This window comes from Lepidochelys kempii, chromosome 5 (assembly GCF_965140265.1).
Source record: "Lepidochelys kempii isolate rLepKem1 chromosome 5, rLepKem1.hap2, whole genome shotgun sequence".
Lineage (NCBI taxonomy): Eukaryota > Metazoa > Chordata > Testudines > Cheloniidae > Lepidochelys > Lepidochelys kempii.
In genome coordinates, this window is record NC_133260.1 from 75,564,827 (window position 1) to 75,573,404 (window position 8,578).

Sequence of the window (8,578 nt, forward strand, 5' to 3'; positions counted from 1 at the left end):
ACAGAGATTCACTGATCCACCCTCTATAAAGGGGAAGCCAATGCTCTTGGCCAGATAAGAAAGCTTCCTCTAAAGGAAGAAGTCAAAATCAATTCCTAAGGGGGAACACTGAGTCTATGTATTTTGTCAAGTAGTTCTGGCTCATATAAAAATTAAATTTGAGGACTGGGATACCATGTTTTAAAAATTCCTAATGCTCCTTATAGGGCTACTTGTGAATCATTAGCCTAGGACTGACTAAAAGGCCAGAGCAGCTTGCAACTAGTCCTCCAAAGGAAGATAAACTCCATCTCCATAGCCACCACTAGCGTTTGCAAAGACTGCTCTAACTGTACCCCATGGATGTTATGATGAGGACTGCAGAGTAGGTTCTGATAAATGATAAGTGCAGGGAGCTGGTGAGTGCAGTTTTTTTCCAGAGAATGAAGAACAAAAAGTAGCAGTGCAATAAAACAAAGTCGTCTTTTTGCGGTTCAGGTGCTCTACTTACTTCATTACTCCTGGGGAAACTGAAAAGCTCTTAAAAATAGAAGGTGGGCAATCTCCTCTTTTCTTTCTAGCTGTGATACTCTACATGAATTCTTTATAATTGAACAGAGTAATTCATTTATAATTCATTGTCTACATCATTCATTTATAATGTAACATTTACTTCACCACAGCAGTTTCATAGTACAAATTTGTCTCAGATTAAAAGTGCACTTTTAATTTGTCTCGTGTAAAGCTACTAAGATCTATGGCATTCCTTTATCAAAGGAATTTGCTGGGTTTTTCCACATAGGCCCACTTCATGCCCTGTGTAATGTTCTTCTTTTTTTGTTGTCATTATCTCTGCAGCTGGCAGATAAAATGGTGCAGCTTAAAGGAGTTTGAGTCCAAAATCAATGGTAAGTATTCAGCACGGCATTTTTCTCTCCTACACAGGCAGACCAGAGTTTGTAATCAGCAGCACCTTCCTCTTTTTATCCTTCAAGCTTTGCCCCAAGATCCATGTTTTTTAAATTAATACCAAGCACTTGTATTAAAAATAAGACAAAATAAAATCATTCTGCGATTGCTGTAGTTTTTCTCTTTCATGCCCAGAGCTGGAGAATTGTGTGGAAAGTGATCCATCGTCCTCTGAACTGCAGAGTTCTCCACTTCCCTAGAAGTGTTACAGCAGAAATACTCTTTGCACACATGGATACTAATAACATATGTGTATTCCCACATGACCGAATTCACACTTGCATATCTGGGTAGGCGTCACCCCACAGGTCCTTAGCTGCTCTTCTCCCTACACCCTTCGTAACTGTAACCCTTCTGCCAGGCCAAGTTGATAGCAGCAAGGGCCGGGTTCAGTACACAGGGGCTCCCTCTCATCAAAGCAAATGCAAAACTGGCTCGAGCCCCCACCCGGTGACCTGGGAAAATCTTACACACCCCCGGGGCGCCTCAAAGAGGCAATACTTCCCACTTGCAAGCACAGAGTCTCGGTGTAGCAGAGAATCTTTAATAACATGAGGTAAACGACATCAGCATTAAATTGGGGAAACACCACAACTAGTGTTCATTAACCAAACCATGAGCAAAGATCCACCACAGCAAATTGGGCCACATCCTTTCCCTCGGGTTCTTGAGTCCCAGAACCCAAACGTCTCTTGAGTCCAGCAATCCACAAATCACCCAAACTCCAAAAAGTCCAGCCCCAGAGTTCAAAAGTTCATCTGTAGAGTGTTACTCCCCAGTCTGGCTAAAAATGTTCCTGTGTGGGGGGGAAGAAGTAAGGGGCACCTTACGCAACCTGAAGCTGACTGCCCCACAGGGCTCCGCTCTGCTGTCTCACAAACGGCTCCGCTCTGCTCTGCTCTCTCACGAACGGCTCCATGACATCAGGGCACAGCACTGCATTGTGCAGCTCTTCCAAATGTCCAAACCCTCCAGCTGTTTTCTTCCATCCCCAAAGATTTCTCCAGTGAGATTACAGTAGTCCCTCTGCACAACAGAGATTAAGGGATCAGGATGCAGAGGCATGATAAATAGGATCTGACTACAGAGCAGCTGTGGAGCTCTTCCGTGCCAGCTTCCATACCATCCTGACCATCCAGGGAACAGTACTGAGCTCCGCTGCATGGGGATGAGAAGCCTGTGCACCCTGACTCTCCAATACAGATTTACAATGAAGATTTACAAGCCAGAATTAAGATACCAGTAATGACAAAAACTGAGCTTTCCCCCTATTTTAAGTGCTTATGCAGTCTATATAATCAGTGTCCATGCACTTCTGTCTGGTCCTGTTATCCATGAAATATAAATAGCAGCAAATGACAGAAAGACAGTTAAATGGCAACAGCAACTGGGACATGATGGCATGTCCACTTTCTTCTTGCAGGCTTTTGCTTGAGTGGTGGGAGTACTGTTTGGATGAGAAATTTATTTGGGGGAGAAGGTCTCTTCTGTTTAAAGATGCAGGGGGTGTGTTTCCTTCTGGATTTTATTCATGTGCCCATGTTTTTTATGATTAGGTGCATTTTATACTTTACTTAGGAAACTAATTAATTTGATAAGTAAACTGCTGGTGCACATAAGATGAATCATTTAAGGGGTAGCACATAGTCAAAGCAAGTTTCACCATTCCTGGCTACATTTTTACAGGGACTGGCAGGTTGGGAGAACACATTATTATTAGAGATAGACTTACCAGTATTTTATTGTTTACTCAGAAGTCCCTCATACATTATAGCATGCCAGTATGTGTGTTACATGTTCCATAGTACGGAGTGTACTATACAGTGGGTCAGAGTTTGCAGGCCTTCCTCTGATAGAACTCCCATTGAAATATTATTTAGCTTGCCAGATCTTTAGAACAGGGACATAGGATGGAATGTTTCCCTGCATCAGTGTAGAGTTCCAATAAAGGGGTTGGGGAACAGGGTGGAGCAGCTTGTTCCCTGCTAATCCTTGGAATGCTGGGCTATCTTAACATGTGCCTGACTGCCCATAGCTCTTATGGGTTTTGTGGCAGAGGAGGAGTTGTAAGCATATGAGAGCCATGACCACATCCTCTTTGATTCCAGAATGTATCTCACTGTTCCTGAGATGCCCATGGTGGGGAAGGCTTTCTGTGATGGGGCTATTCCCTGAGGGGATTGCGGGATGAAGTTGTCTGGCAACCATCTATACTGGCTGGTGCAAAGTGACTGCAGGACAGCCACGAACAGGCCAACTGTTTCTATCGTCTTACATGTCTTATACTGACAGTGCTGTGTAAGAAATAAATAAGCAATAATGATGACTGCAGACTCAGGCTCCGTTCTGAGTCAATATCAAAAAGATTTTAAGTGGCTAAGCATGCAAAATTACAGGTTTCAGAGTAACAGCCGTGTTAGTCTGTATTCGCAAAAAGAAAAGGAGTACTTGTGGCACCTTAGAGACTAACCAATTTATTTGAGCATGAGCTTTCGTGAGCTATAGCTCACTTCATCGGATGCATACTGTGGAAACTGCAGAAGACATTATATACACAGAGACCATGAAACAATACCTCCTCCCATCCCACTCTCCTGCTGGTAATAGCTTATCTAAAGTGATCATCAAGTTGGGCCATTTCCAGCACAAATTCAGGTTTTCTCACCCTCCGCCCCCACCCCCCCACACACACACACACAAACTCACTCTCCTGCTGGTAATAGCCCATCCAAAGTGACCACTCTCTTTAAAATGTGTATGATAATCAAGGTGGGCCATTTCCAGCACAAATCCAGGTTTTCTCACCCCCTCACCCCCCTCCAAAAACCACACACACAAACTCACTCTCCTGCTGGTAATAGCCTATTTCCCCTTGTTTTTTTCTACCCCCCCCCCCCAACGTTCTGGTTAAACTTGGATTTATGCTGGAAATGGCCCACCTTGATTATCATGCACATTGTAAGGAGAGTGGTCAGTTTGGATGAGCTATTGCCAGCATGAGAGTGAGTTTGTGTGTTGGGGGGGGGGTGAGAAAACCTGGATTTGTGCTGGAAATGGCCCACCTTGATTATCATACACATTTTAAAGAGAGTGGTCACTTTGGATGGGCTATTACCAGCAGGAGAGTGAGTTTGTGGGGGGGGGCGGGGCACGGAGGGTGAGAAAACCTGAATTTGTGCTGGAAATGGCCCAACTTGATGATCACTTTAGATAAGCTATTACCAGCAGAAGAGTGGGGTGGGAAGAGGTATTGTTTCATGGTCTTTGTGTATATAATGTCTTCTGCAGTTTCCACAGTATGCATCTGATGAAGTGAGCTGTAGCTCACGAAAGCTCATGCTCAAATAAATTGGTTAGTCTCTAAGGTGCCACAAGTACTCCTTTTCTTTAAGCATGCAAAGTTTCTTTTCAAACCACATCTGAAAACTTCCAACTTCTTAAGTCTTCAAAATAGGGCTAGAAACATCACAAGACCAGATATTTCCAGGTTCCAATTGGCCTGACATATTACAAGAACATGCTTTCTCTTTGTATTTCAGGTCTTCCACTTCATTGACACACCTAGATCTGATCAGTTACTAAAGGAAATGGGAGAATTCAGATTTTTTTAAAAATACAGCATGTAGCTTCCTTTTCATACAAACCGCCACCTAATTTGCCATTCAGTATCAATTTAAAATGAAATGTTAAGTCTAAACATAACTACCATAGGTATTACACTTAAAAATTACAATGTAAAAATATCTCCTTTGTACTCCACAGGCCTGTTCCCTGTTAATATTCAGAGTCGTATCTACTTATCCCATTGACATAAATAAGTTTATATTTCGTTTTTACTTCCATTAGCCACATGGAGCAAACTATGAAAGAATAGGTGGATTTGTTCTTCCTTTTATAGTATCAAACACATTGATTTACTAAATTCCAATCTGTCACATATCTCAAATCCCTGGTTGAGTTTGCAGGACAGGCCGTCAGAAAAAACATATTTCATTTGAAAACAGAGCACATTAGTATGGAAATCACTTTAGAGGCAATAAATGTAGAATGCACTCAATACTGTTTTTACAGAGCCACTTTTCAGAGCAGAACCTCATTTTCTACTGGCTCATCCAGTGTTTACTAATGCAAAACTGCAGCTGAATAGAAATGATGGGCTTCTGGAGATCCAGAAAGAAAGAAGAAGTGAGATTAATGAGTTGTAATCAGAATTTGACTCATTTCAGGACATGCAGATAAAGCAAAAAGTACCAGCATCAATTTATTTTAGTTACTTACAGATGCATACTGAATCCCTAAGTTTTATTCTAACATCAAGTTTTATTCTAACACCAAGAATATTGATCATAATCTGGATATTAATTTTATATCTTGGAAAGAAACATGATTTGCAGGCAGAAATCTGTTAATAAAAACAAACACACACACATCTGCATTACTGCTTTTGGTGTCTGGTTTGCTTTGGTTTTGCAATATACTGTAAATGAGATTATCTATCATCAGTAGTATATTAAGCATTTATAAGTTGCCTAGCACACATCTTACCATGCAAGCATAGACTATGTTGCCACTGTTTCCCTGCCACTTCTTTCTGAAATGTAGCAACACTAGAGTAATACTTTTTCATGTAAAGTATTTATGCAAAGAGCTACGAAACTTCTGGAGAGGGGTGATACAGCACAATTAATTGAAAAGCTCTAGGAAAGATCCTATGAAGTCATGCCCCCAGACTCTGCCAGTGCTCAATGCTTCTCTTGCTCAAAAAAACAATGTTTTTTTAAAAATGGGATACAGATTTTAAAGCTGAGTCTGTGTAGCCTCTACTCAAAAGCTTGATGACACACTCCTAGCCTAATTTCCAGTTACAGCCTCAGCATTTACTAAGAAAGACTCAGTGTCACCTTGAATTCCCAACTGTTGTCTGAGCTGCACTGGAATCAGAGAGGAAAAATATCATTTTTTGTCATCTGAGAAATATTACCTGACTGGAATCCTTGCCTTCTCCTGCTGACTTTACTTGTTCATGCTTTTGTCACCTCATGTACTGATTATCACCCATACCAGATGGTGTACCTGAACTTGTCCTGAAAAAAAATATTAAATGGTTCAAAATGCCGAGACAAGGTTAGTTACCAACACAAAGTATTATCATATTTCACCCATTTCTTGTGAACCATTACACTGATTTCCCATAAAATCCCAAATGATGTAAAAAAGATTGCCTTAACCTACAAGGTCCTTCATGGTTATAGCCACACTTATTTAACTGATCTTTATTCTCCTTATGTTCCACCTCATATTTTGTGGCCCTCTAGTATTCATTTACTAAATATCCCTAAATTCAGATTGGAAACAGGAAATTATCAAGGCCTTTATTAATTATACCCCTGGGGAATTGGCCTTCTCTGCCCAATACCATCAAATTTGCCTCCCTTTGTTCATTTTAAACTTAGTAATATCAGCACATTCGTCTTTCCATAAGCATTTCAATCAGCCTTCCTTAAACTCTTTAAAAAACAAACTTTCTTTGAACAGCACCTGCCCTGAGGGTTTTGTCAAGAAAGGCAATTATAAGCACATATGCAAGTTCTTTGGACCTGGAGAGAGAACCATATAACTTTACAGCACTACATAAAGGTTTTATAATAACGATTATTAATAGTGTATTGCTGTGTTGTAATCTCACTCCTACAACAAATAAGCACATTTATAAATAATCCTTGAATCCAATGGACATACAATGTATTTGTTGAAATAACATATGTTTATTTATTAAAGGTGAAATTCCCTTCTCTGGCATAAAACTGAAATAACTTGAGCTCTTTGTGGATGGAGTATGGAGGGTCTGGGAAGGTGAAATCCTCCTTTGGTTTAGGACCAGACTGTGGGGTCTCCACAATGTTCCCTCTAATTTTTGACAGGCCGTGTATGCAAAAAATTTCTTCTGTGCAAATTATTGTGCTTCTGTGCAAATTTTTGTGCACGCAGGGTTTAGGATCTGTGTGCAAGCGCCCATGAGCACAGCTTAGGGGGAACAGTGGTCTCCACCCCCACCCCATACTCATTACTGCTATTCTATCCCCACTACAACAGTTAGTGGAGCACCAAGACCACTGTATCCACATACATATGGATCCATATCCTTGCTTTGCCTACCTCCATCAGAGTCATCTGCAACATTCCATGAGGTGCATAGAGTATGTGACTGCTAGTAGCAAATATCCTCAACTACCAGTGATAGGAGTCAGGGGGGAGCTGGGGGGGGGGCTCTGATTTACTATAGATAATTCTTTCCCAGGTGTCTGGCTGGTAGGTCTTGCCCACATGCTCAGGGTCTAACTGATCACTGGTATCAGGAAGGAATTTTCCCCCAGGTCAGATTGACAGAGAGCCTGGGATTTTTTGGGCCTTCCTTTGCAGCATGGGACACGGGTCACTTGCAAGATTAAACTAGCATACATGGTGGATTCTCTGTAACTTGAAGTCTTTAAATCATGATTTGAGGACTTCAGTAACTCAGCCAGAGGTTATGGGTGTATTACAAGAGTAGGCGGGTGAGGTTCTGTGGCCTGCAATTTGCAGAAGGTAAAACGAGATTATCATGATGGAGTCTTTTGTCCTTAAAGTCTCTGAGTCTATGCGATCCCCTCCCACAGATTATATAGCCCCAATCCAGCAAAGCACATGTGTAACACCTGAAGTCAATGGAGCTACTCCTATGCTGAAAGTAAAGTACATGGTTATGTGCTTGATTGAACTCAGGCTTATGTAGGTCCAAAGTGGAGTGATGAGGTTTGCTTTGGTCCTCTTCACTACATTTGAAATTCATCCTGGTTTAGTACAGGGAAGACACGTTGAAGCACAACCATCTCATTGCCAAGGAGGAGGGTTCTGTGAAGAACACAGAAAGAAAGAAAAAAAGCCAAGAATGGTGGTAGCAGTATAACCATATTATTAAGGATACAATTTTGTCATGGAAATCACAGATTCTGTGACTTTAACAGACCTTAGTGACTTCTGGCTTCAGCCTCAGCCGCACTCAACAGTAGGGCTCTGGCTCAGGCAGTCAGTCCCCCACGCTGCAATGGGGCTCAGACAGTCAGCCCCATGCCACAGGGCTGGGGCTCCCATGATTTATTGTTTATTGCCCAGGTCCTGCCTCTGGTTTTAAAAAAAGCCCCATGCCAAAATTTTAAACATTACACATTATACAAAGCATTAACATTCAGAATTGAATTAAACAGTGTATAGCTTTCTGTTCATCGCCAAGTTAGATTTTTTTTTCATAAGAACGGCCATACTGGGTCAGACCAAAGGTCCATCTAGCCCAGTATCCTGTCTTCTGACAGTGGCCAATGCCAAGTGCCCCAGAGGGAATGAACTGGTAATCATCAAGTGATCTATTCCCTTTCACTCATTCCCAGCTTCTGGCAAACAGAGGCTAGGGACACCATCCCTGCCCATCCTGGCTAATAGCCATTGATAGACCTATCCTCCATGAATTTATCTAGTTCTTTTTCGAATCCAGTTATAGTCATATGTTGTGGGTGTGGGGGTCCCAGCTTGCCAGAGAGGATCTAAAAGAAAAAGTGTACTGTCCTGGACAGTGTTGAGGAGTAAAACCATTCAA

General features: G+C 41.7%; 1 long non-coding RNA gene across 1 annotated transcript; it reads right to left on the reverse strand.

Moving 5' to 3' along the window:
- Nucleotides 1–1,587: 1,587 nt before the first annotated feature.
- On the reverse strand, nucleotides 1,588–7,818 carry LOC140912070 (uncharacterized). The gene is made up of 3 exons (XR_012159216.1): nucleotides 7,644–7,818; nucleotides 5,930–6,032; nucleotides 1,588–1,974 (listed from the first exon to the last, which is right to left on the reverse strand). It is a non-coding gene; the product is annotated as an uncharacterized lncRNA (long non-coding RNA).
- Between the last annotated feature and the right edge of the window lie 760 nt (nucleotides 7,819–8,578).